Raw genomic sequence first — 8258 nt, 5'->3', positions numbered from 1 at the left:
ATTGATGATTCCACCATACCTATTAGTACTCGCTTATGTTTTAACGAGTTCTTAGATGAAATGTCGGAGTTGAGTCTTAACCAAATTAATTTCAAACGAGTTTGGTAAGTTCTTAGTTCTAGATTATGTTGATAACGCTTCAATATTGTCCGTTGTCCGATGTGATCCTTGGGTTCGGCCCGAGGACCCGTATCATATACAGGAAATTAACATCAAAATCATAGCCAACTTTGCTCATAATAATACACAAGACCTTTGTTTTCGGCTCTACTTTGCGAAAGCTAATTTTAAGAAGATTAATTACGAACTTTCATAAGTAACTTGGCCAGATTATAGTGGCATTATTGAATTTAGTGCTTTATTTGAAAAATATGTTCCGAAGTGTGTTGTTACTCAAAAAAAAGAGTGATTCACCCTTTACCATTAAAAAAAAGGTGCGTGGAGTCCCTACGCGCGGAAGAAGTTATACTTCTTAGCGGTGTTCAGAAATGCATAACATTTTCTATGAAAGAAAACTTAAATTCACATTTTATAATTTTATTATGCACATTTTATAAAGCAAAGTCTAAATGAAGGAATTTTAATTCGGAAAGAAGTTCTGTCTCTTCGTTTGCGGAAGGGAATATGCAGAGTAACCATATATCTTTTGTAATCCATCAACACGCGTTGAAAGCCCAGCAGTTATCGGTCAATTGACGATCGTTGATTCATCAGTAGTTATAGATGCTCCCGCAGAGATTGATGAAACAGCAGACGTTGAATCTTTTTACGCGCTCTCTGATATTCCTCAGCTGTTTTCCTCTTCCTCGGTTGGCTGCCAGCTATCATTTCCAATTTCTCCTTTTCCCGCTCTGCTTTCTTTCGTGCTCGGTATTCACGATAATATTGTACTGTTTTCCTCCTTTTAAAACACGGGCTACAATCTCAACAGAATTTATTTTTAATTTTTTGCTTACTAATAGAAATTAAATTTATCACAGCAATATTATGTATATGTATATTGCTGTGATAAATTTATTTTCTATTAGTAAGAAAAAAAATATTTATTAGTATAGTATACGATGTTAAAAAGCAAAAATTTAAAAATAAATTCTGTTGAGATTCGAACCAGTGTTCACATCGTGACATTCTAGGCGCTTACCACAAACACCACCATTGACACTTAGGTTGCGCTAACTTAAGTATGATTTGGTTATGCATGCAAGAAACCAGAGAGCTGCAACGATCACAATTTTTTCAATCATACCCGATCATTGACTCAGATTTTTTGTGACGGAAAACTTTCAATCACTGTTGCTTGTTTCGTCATGATTTTTCTCGATCGTAAGCCTTGTGTGAGCAGCAAAGAATGTTCGAGAATGCTGCTTGCATTCCGATCGATCACAATCATACCGTTTGGTCATACCGGTTGGTTCCTGCCAGCAGCGCAGTCGCTGAGCGTTCTTTTTCTTTAGCTTGAAATATTATAACTGAAAAAAGAAATAGGCTCGGACCATGTTCAGTTGAAAGCTTATTTTTTTTTAAATTCATTTTATAAAAGTTTTAGCGATTACGATTGAAACCAAAAAATAAACCCTTTTTTAATTTTAAGTTTTTGTGGATCTCAATGAAGAAGTGATTAAAATTAGAAATTTGTGTTGCCTAAGCATTACCATTGTTTATTAATTTTAAGCATTAATTGAATTTTAGTTTTAAGCGTTAAAAATGAAAAAATATATGCAGTAATTTTTTGGTTAATTTTATGCATCGCAACTTGTTTCCGTTAAAACACACAAATATGTACATACAAACTATGTATATACATATTCGCAGGGCAATTTTCGATCTGATTGGTCTAATCACAATCAATTCAAACGCAACTTGATCGATGTCTGAGTTTTCGGGCATCGTTGGACTTGATCGTCTTTTTCTGTACAATCATTTCCAATCATCATACCGGAACCAACCAATCAGTTTCAATCAGTAAACAGAGCAATCCAATCAACTGATCGAACTCCTTCGTTTTGAGCACGTAACTCGATCGAACAATTTTGTTGCGAACCGCTGGGATGAGTTGTGACCGTTTTGAGCGAGGCTGATCAAACCGGATCGATCATACTCAATGCAGGTCTCTGCAAGAAACATACGATGGTTCAAATAATTTTGTTTAAGTATAGAATATACATATACATTTGTAGAACATTTGCTTTCGCAATAAATTTATCACAGCAATATACATACATATACATAATATGTATAAACATATACATAATATTGCTGTGATCCCTTAGAAGTATAGTCTTAACTTCTTAACGGCCAACGCAGAGTATTTTCAACCAAAAGAAATTTATTCATTAAAATCACCACTCAGAAGTCGTTTTATCCCTTGTAAGCGAGCGATTTTCGAAGAAACATTTCTAATATGCCAAAAGACAAAATTAGAAATAAATTTCTTAAATCTCACGCTCCCAGATAAAACGATATACCTCGTCCTCGTGGGTCGATTTCCAAAGGCACAGAAATGATTCTGTGAATTTATTCATTAAAATCTCCACTCAGAAGTCGTTTTATCCCTTGTAAGCGAGCGATTTTCTTAAATCTCACGCTCCCAAATAAAACGATATACCTCGTCCTCGTGGGTCGATTTCAAAAACCACGGAAATGATTCTGTGTGATTCTGAAAGGCTAACGCAGAGTATTTCAATTAAAAGTCACACAAAATAGTTGAGAATTCGCAGAAAGGCAAACGAAAGAAAAAGAACTATAACTTCAATAATGCACAAGCATACAAACATACATATGCGCACACATGTGAATATGTCACCAACCAAAAATTGAAACATTGTTCTACAAAAACAACAACAGCATAAGCATGGCAACATTGTGTTGTGTTGTTGTGTCGACCGAGCTGTGCCGAAAGAAACGAACAAACGATCGCCGATTGTCACCGCTTCGCTTGCTGCTCGCACATCTTCGCAGACAAGGTTGCGTTACATTCATATGGATGGAGCGAGGTTGCGCAACCTTGCGTTACTTTTATATGGAAGGTTGCGCAACCAGAATCTATCGCAACCTTTTCCGGCGTCGTATAAGAAGTATAACTTCAAAAATTATTTTACCTACTCTTAACAAATAACATTTAAATATTATAAACTTTAATTTAATTCTTAATTTTGGCTGTTGAAATTCTTGTTTCTGTTGCTCTGCTTAAGATCGCAACGCTTAAAACTCTCTTGCCATTTATGACTGGGCTAATTACGCTCGTTCAGGGATTGCGCCCCTCGCGTCGGTTGGGTGGGAGGAGGGTAATCGTTGGGTATTATAAATATCAAACTTGATACTCACAATTACGTTAGCTAACGCGGATATAATAAATCCTACTATTTTTGACCATGATAATTTGAAATTAATTAGGAATGAATACCCTGTCGGAATTCCCACAGTTAGCCTAACCGAAGCATCTAAAGTCCGAGAATAATGTCGATATATTAATAGCGTATCCTAGGGTCAAGCTTATCTGTAAGAAAATCACCATCTTCTCTCTGGTATGTCAACACGTCACACTACAGCTGCAAGATGATACCTTGGCCGAATGCAACGATGGCGTACTAGCGGTAAATTAATGCGTAACGATGACCTATGCCGCCGTCTGTAAACTGGCAACGCAAGACACCTGCGCACAAACATTGCAGTGCGGAGACACAGCCCTTTGCCGCACTCAGCCAAGCCACCTAAGGCCCATTAAACAAGTCGGTGACGGCATTATTATTATCAACGAGAGCACTGCAAAAGTTAGCACAGACGATGATCCGGAGACTACTACAAACGGGACACATCTCGTCACTTTTCTCTCTTCTGCCACAATCAACGGCACAAAATATGTAAGTTTTAAAGAAATCGCCAGGCGTGGCAGGGTCACTTCTACTCAACATTATCAGCCACGATCCAGTGCTAAGCATGCCCCATCTACAGAGGGTGAATAATCACAATTTGCACGTCATTCAAAATTTCAAGGACGAATAGGAGGCCAGACCACATAAGTTTGGTTTGCAGTAAGCATCTTGCTCTGTTTTGTTGGCGTTGACTTTATCGTTGTTATGCAAATCATAAAAGGAGGACAAACGTGGAAGGAAGTACGGAAGGCCATCAACAGCTATCCCGACACTTCCCTGTGTCGCAAGTGATTGTGTTGCTAATTCGGCTTGCCGGATAAAGTAACGCACACTTATGATTTTATGTTCAATAATATTTTTTTAGTTCAATTTTAAGTTCAGTTTGTATTTTTTATTCCATCTATAATAAACTTACTTGCTCCGGTCTCGCCGTTACAACATTGTCTTCTTATTTGACTCTGAAGGGACAATAACATAATCGTCGGAGGACGCAACATAATTCCGTTAAAATATTGTAATCTTATGGACCGTGAAAGGACAGTAACATAAACGTCAGAGGACACAACATGATTTGCACATTTAGAAGATTTTCCCGGGCTGTTAATCTGCAAAAATCCATAAATAAATTTAAAAGAATTACGCGACATTTAAATAATAATCAAATAAAATCTTGTCTGTTGAGACGTCAAAATTATCCACACAATTGCGGTTTTCACGTTCCATATTCAATCAGAAATGACACCGAATATACATGTGTTGAGAAAGCTGGAAAAGTGTACTGGTATTTGTGATACGTGTTACTTCCGTCTTGGAATGTCTTTTTAATAGATAGCAAAACTATCGGTAGTCAGACCACTCGTTAGTTTCAATAATTCCGGAATAAAACAATCGATATTTTAGTTTTCTCCCTTGAAATCCATTTAATTTTTGATAGTCTAAATTAAGAGAAACTAATTTTTCCCCACTATGTTCTTCTTCTTTATTTATTGCCCTAGACACCGCTAGCCGGTTATAGCCGAGTTTACAACAGCGCGAGTTAAGGAACATAACATCCCTTATCATACTCACGCACCCAGCTCAATCAACACATGCAGCTGTAAACAAACAATATGTATCGAGACTTACATACATAAGTATCTCTGCATGGACCGAATACAAAAATAAACACAACAGAACAGCATCGCCTCTATGCATTTGTGATAACCTATTCGAAGTTATTATCATATTGACACCGTTATCTGATATAATTGATACAACTTGGCTTCTTTTTGGTACTTTACTGAAATCAATAATATTTCTTTGTCCAGATTTTTGGAAGCCGTGTTGCACTGGTGATGTATTTCGAGTAAAATATTCTCTGCTACTTGTTCTAGTACAGCATTATAAAGGGTGATTTTTTAAGAGCTTGATAACTTTTAAAAAAAAAAAAAACGCATAAAATTTGCAAAATCTCATCGGTTCTTTATTTGAAACGTTAGATTGGTTCATGACATTTACTTTTTGAAGATAATTTCATTTAAATGTTGACCGCGGCTGCGTCTTAGGTGGTCCATTCGGAAAGTCCAATTTTGGGCAACTTTTTCGAGCATTTCGGCCGGAATAGCCCGAATTTCTTCGGAAATGTTGTCTTCCAAAGCTGGAATAGTTGCTGGCTTATTTCTGTAGACTTTAGACTTGACGTAGCCCCACAAAAAATAGTCTAAAGGCGTTAAATCGCATGATCTTGGTGGCCAACTTACGGGTCCATTTCTTGAGATGAATTGTTGTCCGAAGTTTTCCCTCAAAATGGCCATAGAATCGCGAGCTGTGTGGCATGTAGCGCCATCTTGTTGAAACCACATGTCAACCAAGTTCAGTTCTTCCATTTTTGGCAACAAAAAGTTTGTTAGCATCGAACGATAGCGATCGCCATTCACCGTAACGTTGCGTCCAACAGCATCTTTGAAAAAATACGGTCCAATGATTCCACCAGCGTACAAACCACACCAAACAGTGCATTTTTCGGGATGCATGGGCAGTTCTTGAACGGCTTCTGGTTGCTCTTCACCCCAAATGCGGCAATTTTGCTTATTTACGTAGCCATTCAACCAGAAATGAGCCTCATCGCTGAACAAAATTTGTCGATAAAAAAGCGGATTACGGAACACTGATTTTGGTAATAAAATTCAATGATTTGCAAGCGTTGCTCGTTAGTAAGTCTATTCATGATGAAATGTCAAAGCATACTGAGCATCTTTCTCTTTGACACCATGTCTGAAATCCCACGTGATCTGTCAAATACTAATGCATGAAAATCCTAACCTCAAAAAAATCACCCTTTACTTGCTTCCATTTAATATGTAGTTTTTAATACTTTTGTCTTTAAGACTTTGGGATCAATTATATTGCGCATACATATTATTGGAATTAAGCAGATTGAACGGAACGCTGTCTTCAGTGGCAAGCCAATCTATAAACAATTAACAATTTTTTATTAATTTGAACTTTTAGCAGTTGATGCCAATAGTATAAATAGTTGGAAGAAAACCAACTGTATTGTAATCTTAGTATTACCGCAAGCCAAGAAGGAATATTATGCTCAATAAAAAAATTTAATAATAAATACTGTTTATTATTTACCTAGATTACCGGGATGGCAATTAACTTGCATTCCAACAGCCAGTCTTTGAAACATACGACTCAAAACAAAATCCACGGTCTTGAAGAAAGACACAGCAAGTCACTGCAGTCCTCGTAAAATAGCACACTTTGTTAACACACCAGGTTCCTGAAAACTGGAAACAACAACAAAAACAGCAAGTCTGTGCAGTCTTCGAAATAATGGAAGCACACTTTGTAAACGAAGCTCACACTTAGCAACATTGAGGAAACAATAAAACCTGGAGCACCTCAAAAGCTTCCGCAAAAAAAGTTAAGAAATTCACGGCAATCGAAGACAATCAGAAGCAGTTACGATGACTTCAGAAATGGCACAACTAGGTGCCCTCATTCACGTACTCACTCAAACTTTGCAGCAGCAAAGTATTCAGATGCAGAATCGACTAGCAGCGGTTGAATCAAGTCAATCGTTTAAAGGAGTATCAATGGTCGATCAACACAAATCAATACGCTTGATTATAAACGACCCAATGGACATTGACCTGGAGTTATTGAAAGCACTCCCACGGTACGATGGAAACAAAAACTAATATAGATCCTAGAGATCACAAGTATTGACCTTTATGGATGGTATAAAAGGATTCACCAATCACTCCAGACTACAATGCGCTTGGAATAGTACGTACAAAAAATAATCTGGCAACCCTTCTCGTGTTCAGCTGTAAAATTTCGTGCTATTGCAAATTTGTTGAATTTATATTTAAAACTTTATTGTGAAAATATCTGGATCTGTGATCTGTTAAGATAAGTATCATATTATTCGAAGGAATTGAAATTTACTTTAATTGTGTGTTGGCTAATCTTAATTTACAAGTAATCCGTCGAGTCATTTTCAATTTGTTTTTTTGCTACATTTATCAAAAATTAGTGTTAATTTATATTGCTCGCACAGCTGTTTGTTTTTTTTTCATTTGTTATAAACATTTTTGTCATTGCTCATTTTACTTTTATTACTTAACCTTTTTCTATTATTTTTATTTAATATTGTTTTTTATCATTATGACTTGCAATTTCCCTAATTGTTTTGTGAAAGGCTAGTCGGAACGTTTTGTTTCACATTGCTGGCTATGTGACGGGCTTGCCCATCTTAAATGTGCTGGACTGACAGGCAGGATATTGGATTATATTTTTGATAGTAATGGCTTGCACTGGTCTTGCATAAAACGCAGACCGGCAGAAATTAAATTATTCAAAGTCCTTAGATAGGCGTCAATTCGTTTTTCAATCATTTAAAAGCCTAAATGATCAAGAAGAGAATCCAAATTTTCCTCTAAACGTAAAGGTCCGTCTAACGAAGGGATCACTACATCTTCCTTAAAAAGAATGTCCCCACCCAATATTGACCTCATCAATCTTTCTTCCTATTGTCCTCAAGGAGAGAAGGTTTCGTGTGCCGAAATCGATTTTCATCTCAAGACGACATATCTACTGACAATTTTCCATTGGTTCTAGACAGCTCATTCTGACCATCTGCGGTCTTTGTGCGTGAATTCGAGCATAAACGTGATAAACCCACTGTAGTTGTCACTAAAATGCCAAGACTGATCTGTATTTAAATGGCATTAATTGTAATTTTAAAATCATTGCTTTCACAGAAACTGGGCTAAAACCCCACCTTTTTAATAATAAGATAGAAGATCAATCTGACTATCTTTATTTATGCAAATTGCTTCTTTAATAAATAATGTCTTCTCCATGGCTAATAATACGGATTCCATAATTGTTTAG

General features: G+C 36.6%; 2 pseudogenes; both read right to left on the bottom strand.

Annotated features, from left to right (window-relative positions):
* Positions 1-2341: 2341 nt before the first annotated feature.
* LOC125775911 (small nucleolar RNA U3) lies at positions 2342-2517 on the bottom strand (annotated as a pseudogene).
* A 12-nt stretch (positions 2518-2529) lies between these two features.
* On the bottom strand, positions 2530-2659 carry LOC125775958 (small nucleolar RNA U3; annotated as a pseudogene).
* Positions 2660-8258: the final 5599 nt, after the last annotated feature.

The sequence above is a fragment of the Bactrocera dorsalis genome, chromosome 1, assembly GCF_023373825.1.
Source record: "Bactrocera dorsalis isolate Fly_Bdor chromosome 1, ASM2337382v1, whole genome shotgun sequence".
NCBI classification, from domain to species: domain Eukaryota; kingdom Metazoa; phylum Arthropoda; class Insecta; order Diptera; family Tephritidae; genus Bactrocera; species Bactrocera dorsalis.
Note: the sequence above shows the minus strand (reverse complement) of the source record. Positions and strands in the feature narration are given on the sequence as shown.